General features: G+C 38.8%; 1 protein-coding gene across 1 annotated transcript in view; it reads left to right on the top strand.

Moving 5' to 3' along the window:
• The window catches only part of LOC139600467 (uncharacterized), a 67553-nt gene that overhangs the window by 23346 nt on the left and 24934 nt on the right, over positions 1 to 19273 (top strand). The window contains exons 9-11 of the mRNA XM_071448647.1: positions 5028 to 5116; positions 5476 to 5543; positions 7491 to 7619. The gene's annotated coding sequence lies outside the window, so the exon portion shown is untranslated. The remainder of the gene's footprint in view (positions 1 to 5027; positions 5117 to 5475; positions 5544 to 7490; positions 7620 to 19273) is intronic.

The raw sequence follows: 19273 nt of genomic DNA, 5'->3' as shown, positions 1-19273 counted from the left end.
TTCTGTGCAATACCACCACCACAGGTCACAGCTTTGCAGGGAGGAGAGGATTTTTCTGTTGCTTAGGGAGGTTAGCCTAGTGTTTGTGTGCTTATTTTAGTTCCAGTAAAGGGGTAGGCTGATATTCAGTGGGTTGACATTATTTGTAAAACAATTTTAAAGACTTCAACCCCCTCTGTTTCCCTTCTGAAACACAAAAGCATATCTCTTAAGCAAGACCTTTGGGAGAAAAGATCTATTATCACTTTAGTTTTGGAAGGCCTTAATGTGGTCATTCATTTTAGAAACAATGGTTACAGACTTCAGATTTCTTCTTTAGTCATCTTTCTTTCTATCTAATTTCTGGCCTTCTAATGACCTTAATTAAATGCTGAGTAGTTTAGAATATTATTAAATAGCTTTCATAGGATTTAAAAAATTTCTGATTACATCATGAGTACAGATTATTAAATATTCCATTCATTTTAAAATTATGAATAAGAGGATAATACCAAAAAAGATGTTTGTAACAATTTTAACTAAGCTGTGTTAATTGAGTTAGGGGATAAGAAATGAGATTTAAAGGGTGAGAAATGACCGAAATCAAAGTCTTCATAGTTTTGAAATCAAGTGGATTAAGAGAACGGTCAGAATGGAGGAGGTGGGGGGTCAAAATCTGAATGAATGGTTTGAATAGAAAATTCACTTACTTTTAGGCCACATGTGCTGTCTTTCACAGAAATGGTTTGCAATGGTACCTGATGTCATGTGGGTAAACAGGAAAGGTAAAAAACGCCTGCTAGCCACCAACAGGATACATGTTGCTCATTGTCTGGCAAAGGTATGCAACAAGAATGGACACAGAAAAGTCTGCTCAAAAGTTGCTACAGCTGGCAGCTCTGCATCCACTAATGTGCAGAAGCACAGCAGATCAACCTCCAGCATGCGTGGGTCACACTGTTGGGATCACTGTCCGAAGTGGTGCATGGAGTGGCAATGACTTTGTTGCCTTTTGTTTAATATCTCAAGCGTGGCCACTGTTCTCCTGATCTGACATTTGTTTGTAACTACTATTTGTCAGCACAGCATGAATTTTTGCTAGGCTATTCTACTTATTGCTCTGAAATACTGGTTGGGAGTTAAACACAACTTTTCTGGTTGCTATGTTCTTCTTGGAGGCCCACTCCCAGATTCTCACCAATCAGAGGGCTTTACATGGGATGTTCACACCTCACCCCTTTGTAGCAAGAACGTAGCTCCAACCTGCCTGGAAAACAGGCAAGATTTTTCTACTTGTGCTCCTTCAACATTAACCAGAGAGTAAATGAGCCTCACATGCTGGAGGCTAGGAATCATCTGTGCATACAAAAATTACAGCATCTTTGCAGTTTCCTTCTGGGGATGTGAGAGGAAACCAATACTCATGAAACAGACTGGGGAGAAGAGTGATAGGAAAGTGAATGAAAAGTAGGATGCAGAACTTAAACTACCAGTAAGGGATGATGGAGGCAATGTGCCTTTGTTTAAAAGATTGACACAGGCATCCTGTTAAGGACAGGCTAACTCACATGACCAACATCAGGTGGGCTATCACACGTATCTTGCTTGCACATGGATTCCTTACACTTAGTATGTGCTGCATCCTTCTTTGGCATGTTTGCTGGCTTCAGAAATTTTGTACTGATTCAGGGCATAAAGAGAAGTCTAAAACATCATATACCCAATGAAGCTGGGGAAAGACTGACTGCAAAAAATCAGCTCTTGAACCCCAAAGAGAAAAGCATAAAATGAATCTGAATTTAACCAAGAATAACAAATACTGTAATGATATACTAATGATGGAGACATTAGTATTGCAGGCTTAGTTATGTAAGTTGGGATTTAATATGTACCTCTTTCTTTCAATCTTAACAGCTTTAATTATTTTCACAAATAAACACATAAGCAAACAAACAAACAAACTCAATGCTTCCTTAAACATTACTAATAAAAAAATCGAGTAATCATGGATATTTGAAAACAGAAATCAAAAAGAACATATTGCATTCACACCAACTACATACCAAGCAGAATGTTAATAACATTAACCTTTACTCTATCAGATATTTTCAAGAAATACCACTATATTTTTTTTGCAATGGCTCATATCTGTCATTTAACTGACATGTGAACTTTTCTAAGTTTGCCAAATCACTGAGGCCTGAATACCATTCAGCAATGTTAATTTTGTTTTCCTATTCGAGCTTTTACACAATTATTCTCATGGCAATCATTCTGGCCTTGAGTATAAATAATACTTCAAGTGGTTTGTTGATATCCAAAAAATGATGTGTATCTGCATTAAGAGACTCTGGAATCTAATGGGAAAACCATGCATATTATTAAGCTGAAATGCCTATTTCTTTCCTCCCAGATGGGAAGTAGTACCGGGTAATGCCATGGCATATGCATTAATTTTATTCCTTCCGCAAATTTTAGCACATATTATTTTTGCAGATTTTGAATCTTTGCCTCCCACCCAGTATACAGGAGAGTTAAAAAGGAGTTTGCTGCAGAGAAGATCTCAGTCTTAATAAGGGCCCTGGATAACTCTTAGGTGAGCTGAGGAAGAAGAGCATAGGAACAATTCTGTTTTGGAGAAGAGTAAGAGAAAAAATGAAAGTTTGGTCGGAGGAAATCCTGAGGAGGATTAACAGGGGCAAAAAGAGAGACAGAGTATACTATTTTCCTGGCTTTCACATTTCCATCTTACAGATTGGGTATGCTGGATCTGAAGGTTCTATCAATAAATAAAGGGCACATTTTAAATGAATAAATACAAATACAAACAAAGAATAATGAAAAACATAAATCCCAATGTCTGTTCATCAGTGTTGCTACCCAAATAAAACTTACTCTGTAACAGATTTCTTCCTAAGTCTATGGATTTCTTGCACACGATTTTCCACAGTTTTATTTCATATTACTTGTTTTTCAAAATTCCAGGGCTTTTCTTAATTTTTCTTGCTTTTCAGTCCAATGGGGCTTTTAATTTCCTCATGATCTGAGAAAGTGGAAGGAGCACACTGTATTGCAAGCTGAATGTTTGTGTGGGAATGAGCTGAGTGGGAGCATTTTATGCAGGTCTTTATAAATACTAGAAAGAATAAGTTTAAAATTGTGATTGTTGATGTTTGCAGATATGCAAGCATAGCATGGCATCATCTCTAAAGACTGATGGTCTAAAGAGAGGTAGGACAGTAGAAAATGAGGGTTTACTTATTTGATCAGTGTTTTTCTTTTTGCTACTTTACTCTCTGGGTTCCTGTAAGTTGGTCTTTGCATGTGTTTAGACTTCACAACTTGTACCTGTCACTTAAAAGGAGTTTTAAGCTAACATCAGTTAATGGCTGCGGAATCTAGAGTGTGTGTTGAGTCTTGAGGGGAGCCCTGGGTAAACTGGCTCAGAGGGGGAGTGTGGGTTCAAAATCGCCCTTCCATGCTGGCTCAGCCAAAGGCTGCCATAAAGCACCTAGTGGATTTAGATGAAGTTATTCCTCCTATTCTATAGAGGAAAATGGTATCTACAGGTGAGCATGGGGGTGGAGAAAAGGCATGTGTGGTGCTCCACAGCCCACCACCCAAAGCAGCTCCTGGGAGAAGCCCAGTCTGTCACACATGCACAATGCTAGCTGGCTGCCTGTGCCCCAGCAGAACTGCAGTGAGGGTTCTGGTCCTTTCCACAGTATGTAGGCTTTTTGAATTGATGAACACATCTGTCTCCTGAACAAAAGGAGGTATTATGGCAAATAGGCATACACTGCTTGATTTGAGCATCACAGTGCCCAGCCAGGTCAGTGCCAGATACATAATATATTCTAAAAACACAGATCTGGTGGCCAAGTACAATAGTGCATACCTAGTTGCAAATCTACATAAAATTTAATATTTTTAGTTTCTGCCTAATACATCTTAGTTTTAATTTGATGCACATATTGTTATGAAATATCTTGGTCTTCTCTCTCTTCACTGAGCAACTATGGTCAAAACATCTCTATTAGACATCTAAGTGCTACCACTAGATGGGAAGAAGTCAGCCTTTATTTCTGTAGTCCTTTTTTTGTCTTCTTTTTTTCCCTCTTCTGATCAGCATAGAGGCAGTTTTCATCGGGATAACTTCTGTTGTGTTTGAACTCCTCTTTGTGTGGTTCCCAGCATTTCAGACAGTGCAGCACAACAGTATCACACCCCTCTCTGGTACGCTATTCCCTCAAGACTCCCATGGCAGAGAGAGCGATGGGTAATGTTTTCTGAGCTTCTTCCTCTATTTTTATTCTTCCTCTATTCCTCCTTTTTTATAGAGGATCAAAATGGATTATTTTCATCTTGACATGCAAATGCCTAGGCTGTGCCCTTGGCTGAGATCTCAGCATTGACTACATAAGTGAAAGATATGGGAGCAGCAGAGTTTTAATATCGCATATGGAAGCAGCAGTCTTATTTCTTAAGAAAAAAAAGAAAAAAGTTACTGTAGTCCTTTGTGCCTTGAAAAATAATAAAAAAGCCTAATAAAAACATTTCCTCATGCACTACTGAATACTATATTCATATGCTGTCATTGGTCTGCACAGAGGCAAATGAACATTGTGTGCAGCTTGGTATCTTATTGTTGTACTCAGATCTGCCTATTTGCCATGACAAAAGTATCAATGGGAGTAGAAGACACATGAATAATTTTACCAAGTCACATTACGCCTCCAAATATGAACATTTAATAAGGGATGGGATTATAAAAGAAATAGGGAGGATTTCTAAGACTGCTTGAGAAATGCTTACAGAGATAAAAAGGTCAAATTCTTCACCAATTTTTACTCTGCAACACAGCAGTTAAGTAAATGAAACAACATGACCTGCAAATCGGTGCAGGATACAACACTCAGAATTCATTGGTACACCATAAAAGTCATCATGTGGTTTCATGTTAACATGAAAGAAATGGTATCTGATCTCGAAAGCATGCACACTGGCTCACTGTTTCTAATTATTATAATATTCTTTTTCTGAAACAGAAGCAGCAAAACACTATCCAGAAACTGCCTCCTGGCTAGCATTCTCAGCAAACCCTCATGGCTATTTATGGAAATGAGCAGCCCAACAAGTAAGTTGTTAGCTTAAATGAAAATTATAGCAGATAAAAATTGTCAGCCTGGGAACTGAACTAACAAGGAGAAGAATTGCATGAAGCTGATGGCACAGTTTTGAATCTTGGGAAGAATAAAGGAAAGCACAGCTACTGAAATTAACACATGAGGCTGAGGTAAACAGTCTCATGAAAGTCCACATTCATCGTTACATCGCACATAGCTGATGAATGCATGACTCTCAGCAGTGATGGCTTAACCAAGCTTTCACACACTAAAACTCAAGTGTTTATGCTAGGCAGTGAGTTAAGTGCAGACTGAAAATGTAGCAGCATGGTGTTACTGTTAATTGTTCTTGCTTTTTACTTTCTTGCAGGAAAAGTGACTGGATGGGGTTAGGCAACCGGGGTGCATTCTTCAAAGCATTCCAGAGGAGTAAACAAGGTATTTGTAAGAAGCTGGGGAAGCACTCTGGCACAAGGTCCTAAGCTGGCTGAATGGGGCGAGGAGTTGGAGGGGAAAGGTGATAAGCCATGCTGGGTTTGTTTTGCAGTGTCCCTGGCTGGTGTTCAGACTAAAGCCTTGGACACAGTCCACTGACAGGCCTTCTGCCAGGAGATTTGTTACTACAAGAGTTTTGCTTAGGCAGGATTTTATTATAAAAATTGTCTCAATCCTCCTTTTATAAAAATCTATCCCACCTTTCTCTTCTACCCTAGGAGGAATATTTTGTGTATATATCTGGGTGAAACACATAAACAAATTCATTTCCCATGGATAATATATTCAGAGTGATTTGCTTTTCAGAGTCAGAAGCTCAAAATCATGAATTTATTATGCAAAGTAATAATTGCAAATTATATTGGCAAACTCCATTCCAGAAAAAAAAATGGAGTATTAATATAACTAAAAGGATTTAAAAAATACTGCCTCTTAACTTGGGGCTACTACAGATATTTTAGGAGGTTTTATATCTCTGTTCCACGTAAACCACCAGAGGCAGTAGCTTTCATTTTAAAGGTCTAGTGAGATACTGCAATTAATGGGCCCATCTAACAGCATATGTCGTGCTTGTATTGAGTAGTGAGACATGGAAAGAAAATGAAAGAAATGCTTAGTACCATAAAAATTTGCATCTCTTTCTAGTTAATTTTTTAGTGCAAAGAAATGAAATATATCAGGGTCAGAACATGAAAGGATTTGATTCCAGTTTTTGGGTCAAGCTAGGCTACGCCTTTAGTGGGATAACTGGACAGCATATTTTGACTTTGCGGGTCTTAAAGAATCTGAAATGCCTCATTAACAATCCATTGGAGATATATAACACTTCCCAAGGATGAGTGGAGCAGCCCAGCTTCTCCATGTGAAACTAGGGGCAGGTGTAATTGTTCCTTCAGGATGCCCACATTTTCCCTGCCTGGCTTGGTCCTTTGTGGTCATCAGCAGAAAGGAGCACTGACAGCTGCCAGAGTCAAGATCTTTAATGCAGTGCTTGTCAGCTATAAACAGATTTATTTATTCTGCTGGACCTGTACGGTATATCAGGATTAATTTGCAATCATGGTCTTCATAACAACCTCACAGCTCTCTGCTGCTGTAGGAGCATTTTCCTCTCTGGCACAGATGTTCCATTAGAAGGCATTCTGTAGTAGATCATACTATCCAGACTAGTTGAGATTTGTAGGTAGTTACGACAAAAATAAAAGTAATGTGCTTGTAAACTTTGCAAGTAATTATTGCAGTACTTACAATGTAATTCACAGATGCTGCACCATTAGAAAGTAACTTTAGTTAAGCTAAAGTTACTAAAGCTAAAACTTTAGTGATATTTTCAGCATTTCATAAAAGCATTGTGACCTGAGTGCAAGGATGGGATTCAAGTGCTCTACAAGTTTGTTTCTGCCTCTGTCACACATGCTGGCTGTGCTCTTGAGAGAGTATAGTGCTTCCCTTCCCAAAAGGGAGGTGCTTGAGAATCACTTCCAGCCCAGGAGGAACTTATTTAGATTGTGGTGTGAGAGTCCCCATGAAGCTAGGTTTCCAGGCCTTACATGAGGCATTTGAGGCATTTAAAACTTCACCTGATTGTAGTTAAAGCCTTAAGGGATATGCCTTTGTGAGGTGGGGAGAGGAGTGATAGTTGTTTAGCATTTCCAAGGGACTTTGAAGCTGTGGGAGTTTACAACCCACTGCAAGGAGAGAACAAACTCTCTAACCCTTATTATCTTTTCTCATAGTGTGCCTTATTGATAGTGATTACTGTAAAAGGGTTCCACCTTGTTGAAAAAAGGTCATTAAAAAAAAAAATGTAACTGAGATGTTCAGTGTGTAAACACTGAATTAGTTAAAATTCTCTTTAACTGAACAAAAACTATTTTGCTTTTCAAGCAGAGCAAGAGAGATCATGATTCACAGATCGTTTATACAGACCCTGAGACCAACATGTCTTTGGACTGAAAAAGAGGAGCAGTCTGCAGCCTCCAGCCTTACCCAGTTGTGTTATCAATAGCACTTACAAAGGTAAACCTGCTCCTTAGATGTCACAGCACAGTTCCTCCAAAAGGAATTATACAGTAGCATGGTCTTGGTCTTCCCCATCAGGCGAGGACACAGACTAATAAACTCTTTCAAATATTCAGTAAATCCAATTAAAATTAGAAAAGGGAATTGGAGTTCAGCAAAACTCAACAAAGCTGAATAACTACTCAATTGAATCCAATTCTCGTGGTATTTGTAGAGTTATTCTTGTGAGGAAGCTGTTTTGGGAACTACTTTGGGTCATCCAAATCATGCTTGATGTGGCAGTGTTTTAATATGGTTTGGGAAGTTCCTGTCATTTTTTCATGTTCTCAGTGAAATTACTATCATGACTGATGACCTCAGCAACAAAGAATGAGGAGTTCTATATCTCTCCATCCATTGATCCAAAGAAACTTTGCCATAAGGTTTAGCAATAAGTCTGGAAGTACTACAAATAGTTACAACTGATCTCTACATGCCAAATAAATGAACATCATGCTGAAGTGCATTGCTATTAGGCAAACAACAGAGATTCTAGTATGAGCTGAAGATGCTCAGGTTAAAAACCATGTTGGTGGCCCACAAATTGCATCATAATAATAATGTAAAAATGGAAAGTCAGGTCTGTATTTCCTTGCTACGGTCTCAAGTCTGATTTTGAAGCTTCAGTTGGCCCTACTGCCTTGAAAACTAAAGAATACTTGGATTTTACTCTATTTTAACCTTCAAAATGTTTGGCAGTCTACACTCCTTTTTCTGCTGGTGAAGGAGGCAGATCATCCATCACTGTGTAAGAGAGGTAGGCTCTGGGTTGCTGACTTCTGAAGACACTGAGGTGATCCTGGACTGATGTGCCTCCAAAGCTGATACCATGCAGGTGGCTCCAGCATGCAATCCATAATGCTGAGTGAGCAGTTCACGTTTCCTACCCTGCCCCTCAAAACATGTTCAAAACAGCAGACAGAAGCATCTATTCACTCAGTAGACAAACAACCTAATGAGTGTAGGTCTTACAGGCTGTTTTTGTCTGTTTGTTTCTCATCAAACTAAGAAGGGAAACACTGTATTCTGTTAAAATACTTCAGGAAGAGGACAGAAAGTGATAGTGCCTGCCATCTTCTTGCAGTGCAATAGCCCTATTGTCAGAGCTGTCACAGAGGAAGAAGGACACGTGGGTCCCATTTCCCCTCCTGCCTTGTGCTGCTCAGACCCTTGTTTCCTGCCCTTTTGAGAAAAGTCTCTAGTCAACGGGAGGATTCAGTATTCACCAACGAGCCAGTGAGCAAAGATGAAAGGGAGCTCATGGCTTCAGGGGTCAGGGAATTCTTTCAGTTGCACTCTCTGCTCCCAGGATAATTTCTGTTTATTTAAAGACTCCCTCGTGTAAGCATACACAGTCTTGGGATGACACAGTGACATGGTTTCACTGTTTTCTGCTGACCCACATGAACTGTGCCTTGCAAAAAACGTATGGAACACACATGATTTTGTTGAATAGAAATTGAAGATATTGGGACGATTCAATTGACAGAAATTAGTAAGAAGGAATATAAAATAGCATTATTTGAGATGAGGAATTGTACTGAGAAGGTAAAACAAGTTCTTTGTTTATCCGATCAAGAAAATAATGAAGTAGAAAGGAGGAAAAAAACATAATTAAAGGAAGCTTTTATTTTCCTTTTCTCTCTCTCTCTCTCTTTTTCCCAAACAAAAAAAGCTGCAATTAACTTGTTGAACTAATTACTACTAGGTATAACTTAGGCCAAGAGATTAGTACAATCTGAAAAGGATTACACAAGTATATGCATAATGAAAATATCCATAAACTACAATAGGTAGAATATTATCTCAAGCCCTTTTATAGAATAGCTCACCTCTTAATATCAAGTGAATCCTGTGCACCCCTGTCTAGTCAAGGACCTTGTGAAGTACTCCTCATTTTATCCAGGGTCTGTACTTATCTTCCTTACTGAAAAAAAGACAATAAAAGAAGTCAGCTAAAATATAATACATGCCTCTGCATTAGTTCTGTTTCAGGGGAGAGGTATTTTATTGCTTAGATGGAACAGTGATTGTACAAAGTTGGGTGATACTTATACTTCTTATATTAGCATTTTTACCCTATAATTAAAATTCAGCCCTGGTAGGTAAAGGGAGAAGCATAATCTGACCACCCAGCAGGAATGATATGTTGGAGCCATTTCTTTAAGAGGAAATCCACGGCAGTGGGGATGCAATTTTGCATTATAAGTGTACTCCTACTTGCAACAGGAGTGAGCTGACAACAAAGGTCTTTGCAGAATAGCCTCATATCAATAATGCAGTGGAAGAGATGGACATCTATCAAATTCTCTATGTGTCATTTCATGCAGGCTGAGGACAAACCTTTCCCCTGCGCTCTGTTATTAGATGCACAATGATGCTTGGAGAATCGGAGAGCATTTCAGGGTTGGGCTCTTCTTCCTCCTCTTCCTGGACTTAGTTATTTAGAAATTACCAAGGACAGGCAGATCTTAAAAAAACTGTCAAGGTTTTATAATTAAAATAAAATTAAATTATACAATTATACAGTTATAAATATATAGTATTGGTTATATAAATATATAACCAATTATATTATTATTGTCTGGGAGGCCATAGAAGTTAAGGGAAGACTAACTCTTGCATTATATTAAGTCAATAGTTTACTGTCTGTAGTAAATGTCAAAACAGAATTTCATTTGAATTTATATAGTATTTTCCTCTCTGATCTCTTTTTTGCTGGTCTCTTGAGCCATCTAAATTTTCCCATTCCTGAGGAAGGCTGCCCTTCTAGCCTCTTAATGTGACCCTAGGGGTGAGAAGACCAACTGGTTTTCTGTTTGCTGCTGGATATGTTGTTTTACTGTTATGAAAACATAGAAAGGTCTTGCCTTGCTATCAGACTCATTATCTCACATTGTCAAATCCAGACAAACAGTCCCACTGTAGTTACATCCACCAGAACGAGCTGAGCACCGAACACTGGGTTCCTGAGTGTTCTTGTGTCCTCAGGTACTACTGAAGTTTTTGCAGTCCAAAGGTGTTCACTGCCTTAAGTGTCCAAGACCAAAGAAAGCTCCTTCTACCAATATAAATGTATCAGCTAAATTCAGTTGTGAATGATATTTAATAATTCCAGAGTCCCTTTACTCTTGTTTTATAACTCGTCACATTACTTTATTACTGTTTGCAAAAGTAAAAAAAGATATTGCAGCAAGGATTCATTTGGGCAAATTAAACCTGTGGAGGGATTTCGAACACAGTTTTTTGTTCTCTGGAATTAGGCATCAGCAGCCTGTGGAATTATTTCTGACATTTAATCCATCATACACTCAGAATAACTAAACAAGCTGGTGATGGTCTCTTCCTGCTCAAAGAACAACTTTCACAGAACCTACCCAACCTATTAGTCTCAGGAAATTGTGCTTGGAAAGAGAAAAAAGAAAATTCTTCTACAAATAAAAGGCAGAAAGCTTATCATGCATCAATAATATGCATTGAACAGACCTTCAGCTGCTGTAAATTGGAATGACATAACTGGTGTATGTATATTGATTTAGTTCAGTCCTGTAATTTTCACACAGGAGTGTCTAGATCCACAGCTGTCCGAATCTGGACCTGGTCTTCTAAAAGTAAACCATGAAATTGGAAGTAGGTAGAATGTAAGGTGGACTGATTATTTTCCTTTTCTTTGTTTGAAAAAGTAAATTCTGAAGCATGTGTTTTTAGCATAACCTATTGCACTCTGCAATTTTCAGTCTTTTCTTGAATTTCTGAGCACATATTTTAGTGGCCTAAGGTTTTACTTCAAACAGCTGCTTCCAGGCCAAACATGGTCAAACTAGATTAACTCTATTATGTAAATACTATAGCATCAGTGAATGGCATAGGGCTACCACATAATTAGAGGATAATAACTTTTTAAATGATATGAATTATTTTTTTCCTAATACACCTCAAACAGGTTTCCCATTCTGGACAGAACTTCAAGTATTTTTTCAATTACAGGAGTTTTCCCTCCTCACCCTGCCTCCTTCCCTCCCCTGCTTTAAAAATGAATATAATGTGCTTTGATGTAACATGGTCTCACAGTGAAATCTACAATCATACCTAAACTTACAGAAAGATAAAATCACCAAAAGGGAGATTTTAGAAACAGAATGCATAATCAGATAAATGAGAACAAAGTTTTGAAAAGCATTGCAGAAGGGTAATATAAGATATTGCTGGTGTGCTTCTTACTTCATCATTGTTTTCCTTCAGTAAACATTCTATCAGCTGGGGAGAGTTACTCACATGTTTGAAGCTGGGGGTCTAGTTTCTCTGAAATCAGATTCCTTATTCCCAAGACTCCACTACACAGTGCCAGCACAAACACACATCAGCAGCTACACAGCACTTTAAAGAGTTAGCAAGGACCTATCAAGCATTTACTCAATTTCAGATCTCTGTCTCTTATTTTCACTGAGCAAATCCGAAGTTGGGGGAACCAAAGTCAAAGAAAGCAAATAAACATTTTGGAAGTCTGAGTATCTCATATAAGGAGTGAAACTCACCTACTGCTTAACCTTGTAGGTAAGAAGTACTGTTCTGAAGAATGATTCCTTTTCCACAAATAAAGCTTTTGAAAGTACTTGGATCTTCACTGATGAAAACAGTGAATGCTGATGCACTGAGCTAGTGTCAGCCTTACTTCTGTCAGGGGCAAGTGCCATTCTGGTTGCTTCTGTACTTGGAAAACTGTGTGCATGCTGATTCTGGTGGAATCCCCTTAGAATTAGTAGGGCTGGCCTGTGGATGAGTTGGGTAGAATGAAGTGAAGGAATAAACTAAATTTGAAATTCTCAGATTACTTCCAAAATTAACTTCTTTCTGTTATAGTTGTTGTTACTGAGCCTAGATTTATGCTGTTTTCTAGTGTGTGAAATAAGAGCTATTGTAGACAGATATTGATATTTTGTACAAACAGGTGCACACTCATCCTGTGGCCTGAACTGGACAAACAAAAGCATTAACAAGCTTCTCATACAATAAGCAATAGTGTAACCATGAGCCACCTTTGCTCATGGTGTTGGTGTGGCTGAGGTTTGTTAATAATACTTGTTTGACACCAGCAAAGCAAAAAGCCATCACAACAAAAAGGCTGCAAAATCTCAAGCAGATCTCATACAACTCATACAACTGTATGAGAAAAGACAGTCTTTGCTGTTTACCCACAAGTTGTCTTTTGGCTTGTATGGTATTAGTTAATGCCAAAAGAAGTGCTACACTGAATAATCTGAGAAAAAAGGAAAAAAGCCAAACCCAGACCCATGCAGATACAATTTACCATAATGAGGAAGTCCGAAAGCTTCAGAACAACATCCTGATGTTTTAGAATTTTCTAATATTTTAGCTCCTTAAGCTCCATCCTTCCTTGCATATTCCTATCTGAATATTAAAAAAAAAGTCCGAAATGAACGAGAGCTTCTCATATGTGCAGGTAGATATGTCTATGTTGTTGATGTAGGATTTTGTAAATTTTGATAGAACACGTGGCAGTTTCCTACAGCTATCACTGAAAGCAAAGCTGAAGGACTGTGGATGAAGAACCTTTACCCTTTTCTTCCTTTCCTTCATCCTCTAAGCAGTGAGATTTATCCTAGGTGAGCATCCAGGGTGAATCTCCCTACTTGTCTCCTGCTGGCAGAGGTGGCCAATGTTAGATAGATCACTTGAATTCTGCCATTGATTTTCATCCTGGCTCTTCATCTATCCTCCTTCATTAATGTATGTGTAGGTGTACACAACCATTTAGGTGTCTTCCATACTAAAATTTCAGGAAATTGTGGCTCAGTAGGAACAAGTACTTTCCCACCAGAGCAATTTATTAATTTTGCTGAGTGTAAGACTTGTGAGCAGGTCCATGAGTAGTTCTGGACCCAAGCCTATAATCACCTTTATACGTGTCTTTTCCATCTTTGTCTTTGACATGTTTAATTTCTCTGAGAGCATATTTTTTTGAGCTGAGACAGAAAGTAAGAGGAAAACAAAGCTGGGTGGGATGACTTCGAAATACCAATGCCAGGCTTTGCATAAAGTGTTATTTTAGACATTCACCCAAAACATCAGAGGATCAGCCCTAATCTCTGAGTCACTAATAAAACTCCATCAGTGCAGGAAACAGCACTGAACATTTTTTAAGAGATGGGGCTTGATGTCAGCTTGAGGGAGACATGTATAGATCTGAATTGCTGCAGAACAGAGACAGGCATCATCTCAGGGCTAAGGATTTCCCAAGATGCTTTAAAAGTAGGTTACTTTATTTATTTTTTATCCCTCTAGAATTTTTTTTAAATCTGGTTCTGCTTCTGAAACATTCACAAGCAAAGAAATATGGAAGATGTCTGCAACAGAGTACTTTGTAGCAGACAGCTTTTTAAATGAATGACTTACTTAAAATTTCTTTTCTGCCTGGAAAAAGAGAAATTATTTTTTCAATCTTGATATTGGAGCCATAGAGTCTAATGTGTGGCTCCTATATGGCGGCAACAACTTTTTTGATTTACACAAGCATACACAAATAGCCTGAAATAAAGAAATCTTGAATAACAGATGAAAGTTGGTCACTTTGATTTCCAAAGTGGCTCTGAAGATAATAGGAAAATACAGCAGCAAAGAAGCAGTCCACTTCCCATACTGATCACATAGTTAGGATGTGAACCTATATGCCAGACTTAATATCACTTTCTTGCACAAGGATGGAAGCTCAAAAAGGATCTGTGCTTCATTGCTTCATGGTGACTCTTGAAGCTCCATTTCCTACATGAAGCAAAACACAGCATAGAAGTTCGGCCATCCCTTGTCTTATATTTCTCAAACTGCTCTCTAGTTCTAAACTGTTTATGACTGCAAATTTTGAACAAGGTTAACAGTTGAAAAAAATGAGAGAAGGCAAGAGACCTACAACATACTGCACTTGTCTTGCCTAGCACAAGAAATCTCTTTTAAAGAAAAAAGAGTTGATTGGGTACCCAAACTGAAATGAAGACACTGACTATGCTGTACTATTCTTTATTTCCCAATATATCCATTAAGGTAAATAAATACTTCTAGATGACAGAAACTACCTTTTAGACAGTCAAACTTGGGCGAGTTGAATCCCAAACATCTTTTACAGCCAGATTTTTCAATGAACAGTATAAAACTGAAGCCCCTGTAAAACAAAAATAAACACTTAAAATATTTTATAAGATCTATAAGTGTATGCAACTGGTTAGATGTCTCCAGTGCTAAAATTTCAGTAATACCTGGTAGTACCCATGCATTTCCCAAAAGACATGAAGTTTCAAAAGGCTGTGATATCGTTTCATGTATGACAGTGGCTGAGAGAGACAGCACAAGGCCTGGGCTGCAGATAGTACCTTCATTCTGTGTTTCTGAATAGCCTTAAAAGAATTAGGCTAGGTGTACTAAGAAGTCTAAGGAGAGATATTAGGCTGAGCTTGACATATAAAGTTTCTCTCAAAAGAGATATTATACTCACTAGGATTCTTTCTAGGTTCTTTTGTGTTTCTGGTTTGTGGTCAAAGGTTAATAAATGTATGTTCAAATTTACTTTTGCCTCATGCACATGCATTATGGAGTGAAAACCTGACTATTTCTAGACATCAAGTTATACAACACTGCAAGGGTCAGTTATGGCAAAACCAGGCAAAGTTGTGGCCCTGATAGTGACAAGTGCAAATTTGATTTGATGCAAACTGGGGAAGATTTCCAAGTAAAATTTGTAAATTTCTTCATTGGACATCATGTTCTTTGTCTCAAGCTTCTAAAATCATAAAGTCATAAATGCCTCAAATCAACATGCTACCAAAAGCCATATTGAAAGGTAAGTATTCAAGCTGTGTTGCGAAAACTGTGCTTTTCTTTCAAGAAAGGTTAGCCCTTACCTGAAAGTCTATTGTGTGATGCAATCACAAAGACCAATTGATCACTCCAACAACCAGCACCATATGCAGAATTTAGAGTAAACTTCTCTTTAACCTGCCCTGAGGCTCAGCTGGTGGTTTGCACTCTACACATCTGTTGACATCAACAAGGCTAACAGAAAAGTAGGTTAGTGATTGCAATTTCTGCTTTGATTAATTGACTCTATAATTTGTCTCTTTGAAGGGGGAAAAAGGGAGATTATATAATTAACATATTTTCAAAGAACTATATCTTAATCAAGCATAAATATTTTTCTAGATTGAATCATTACAACCTCTTCCTATACTAGCAGATACTACTATCTTAGATACTATTATCTTAGCTCAAATTTGGTTTCAGTAAGAAGGTATTAAAGTATTAACCAAAAATAAATTGTGGTAGGGCTTGTTTGTGTGTTGTACGTTATGGAAAGTACTGTGCCTCCTCCATCAGAACAGCATACAACAAAGGCTACATGCCACAAAGTATTGAGTTCCTGAGTATCCTGGCTCTTGAAGTTAATAAATTGCCACTAGTAACTCACTGAATATTTAGACAGAGCTGCAAGCAACTCACAAATGTCCAACTATTTTTTTTAAATTTAGCTTTTGAAATAACAGAACAGAAAAAAAGACAATAAACATTTTTAAGATGATAACTTATAGCTATATGAAGCATCAAATTATATTTAAATACATCCTAAGAACTGAGTGGTCTTGCCTTATTCTTATCAGTATATAATTTTACCCAGTAAGAACATAATGTTCCTTTCTTATTATGGCTATAATACTATGCTATTCACACCAATTTTCATGTATGACAGATTCCAGCTGTGATACCACAGTGACTACTCATTTAGTACTGGTGATCACCCCCTCATCCCATGGCTGCAAAGAGAAACACAGAAGGATCACAAGACCCTTAATAATAATGTACAATTTACATGTACTTACATTCTACCATTGAAGCAGAAACATTGTGTTCTGCTTCCTTAATTTGCTATTTGCTTGGTGAAAACCTTAAACATTGATTGTAGATCAGTATTATTTCTCAGGCTAGTGTCAACTTTTTTTTACTCTTTCTTGCCAAGATAATTTGTGCAGACCCTCCAATGCCAAATATCAGGTACATATGATACAATATTACACATAGAGATATGTGTAGACAACATGTTGGCAAAGTATTTGAAGTGATATTCTTCAAAAACTATGAGTACTTTCCTCATCATGCACATATTTGATTGTACTAATGCAATTGCTGGTGCACGCGCTTCGTATTCAGGCTCTTAGGACATCTTCATTTGTTAGGACATAGCTCTGCCATACATATCCATCAGATTTTCCACTACTCTTTAAAATATCTCGTCTCTAGCCTTGGTTGAATGCAAGAGTTCGATTAGAAATGTGCAGATATTTTACAGAGGCTATGTAGAGTGGGATTTATGTTTTGTCAATGAATGTACATTGGCTCTTATTTGAATATGTACACATATACACCAGAAATACGCAGACAATGAATAGATCCTCAAAAGAAAAGGACATACTTTCCATAGCACTGAGAAACAAGACATTGACTTTAGGGCTATCACTTCTGCAGTATATGCAGACATAGGGTGGGAATCTACAGTATAAATACAGAGAAAATTATTGCTTTTCATTCCAGTTTAATGATCTTCCACTCACAGACTGAAAATGGGGATGCATCCTCTCTTCACCTGAAACTAGCTACCTGAAAGATTGGCAGCTGCCTGCAGAACAGGTACACCTTGCATTTAGTACCAGGTGGTCAAGGTTTTAATCATGGCTGTGGTGATAGAAAGGCTGGGAAGGCTTACATTTCATGCACTGACCTAGACAAACACAACACCACACAACATCTTTGCTGCAACCCAAGCTAGTTCTTGGATTCAACTTTCCCTACGCACAGAATCACAACAAGTTGGAAGGGTCCACAGTGCGGCAACTGGTCCAACCTCCCTAATCAAGCAGGATCCTCCTGGAACAAATGGCACAGGATTGTATCCAGATGGTTGTGGAATATCTCCAGTGAGGGAGACTCCTCTGGGTAATCTCTTCCAGTGTGTTGTCACCTGTATAGCAGAGAAGTTCTTCCAAATATTTAGGTGTCACTTTGTTTGTATGAGTTTCTGTCTATTGCCTCTTGTTTTATTGATTTGCACCACTGAGAAGAGCCCAGATCCATTCTCTTGATTCCCTTACTTTAGATATCTATACACATCTATGGCATCCCCTCTAAGTCACCTCTTCTCATGCCCCAGCTCCCCCAGTCTTATGTCATATGAGACATCCTCCAGACCCTTGACCAACTTAGTAGCTCTCTGCTGGACCTGCCCCAGCAGTTCCATGTCTCTCTTATACTCAGGGGCCCAGAACTGCTCACAGTACTCCAAATGGGGTGGTACCAGGGCTAAGCAGAGAGGCAGGATCACCTCTCGGGACCTGCTGGCAGTGCTCCTCCTAATACATTCCAGCATTCCTTTGGTCTTCTTGGCCACAAGGGCACACTACTGGTTCATGTACAGCTAGCTGTCCAACAGGATCCTTGGGTTCTTCTCCTCAGAGTTGCTTCCCAGCAGGTCAGCCTGTGCTGGTGCCTGGGGTTATCCCTCCTCAGATGCAGGACCCTGCATTTACCCTTTTTGAATTTCAGAAGGTTCTTCTCTGCCCACCTGCCCAGTCTGTGAAAGTCTCTTCTGAAGGGCTGCACAACTCTCTGAGGCATCGGCGACTTTCCCCAGCTTTGTATCATCTGCAGACCTGCTGAGGAGGCATTTCCCCTTCATCCAAGTCGTTGACAAGTTAAACAGCACTGAACCCAGTACGGAACCCCGGGGCACACCTGTAGTGACAGGCCTCCAACTAAACTCTGTACCACTGATCACAATCTTCTGGGATCTGACTCAGGAATCTGACTCTGAAATCTGGACTCAGCCAGTTCTCAACCTAGCCGAAGTGTCCATTTGTCCACCCTATACTTGAGTTTTCTAATAAAGATGTTAAGAGAGACAGCCTTACAAAAGTCAGGGCAGACAATATCCACTGCTCTCTCCTCATTCCTCTGGGTAATTTTTTCATTGTAGTAGGCAATCAGGTTGGTCAAGCATGATTTGCCTTTAGTGAATCTTTGCTGACTTCTCCTGGTCATATTTATGTCTTCCATGTTGGTAGACATGGCCTCCAGAATAAAGCACTCCATCTTCTTTCCATGGATCGAGGTGATGCTGACTGGATGGTAGATCCCTTTGTACTCTTTCTTGCTCTTTTTGAAGACTGGAATGATGTTTGTTTACTTCAAGTCCTCAGGCACCTCTCCTGATCTCCATGACCTCTCAAAGATGATCATGAGAGGCCTATTTATGACATCTGCCAGCTCTCTCAGCACTCATAGATGCATCCCATCATGGCCTGTGGACTTGTGGATGTGAAATTCATTTAGGTGCTCTCTGACAAAATCCTCCTTCAGTGAAGAAAGGTCTTCCTCCTGACATTCATACACCCTGGTTTCCTGGCTTAGAGATCCCTGGGGGCTGATATTGTTGGTGAAGACAGATGCAAAGAAGACATTAAATAACTCTGCCTTCTCTGTGTCCTCTGTTACCAGAATACCCTCAATTTACTAATAGTTATCCTTTGTTTTCCTTTTGTTATTTATATATTTGAAAA

This window comes from Agelaius tricolor, unplaced genomic scaffold (assembly GCF_023055355.1).
Source record: "Agelaius tricolor isolate 1412-34295 unplaced genomic scaffold, bAgeTri1.0.p SCAF_27, whole genome shotgun sequence".
In the NCBI taxonomy this organism is placed as follows: domain Eukaryota; kingdom Metazoa; phylum Chordata; class Aves; order Passeriformes; family Icteridae; genus Agelaius; species Agelaius tricolor.
This window is presented reverse-complemented; position numbering and strand designations above follow the sequence as displayed.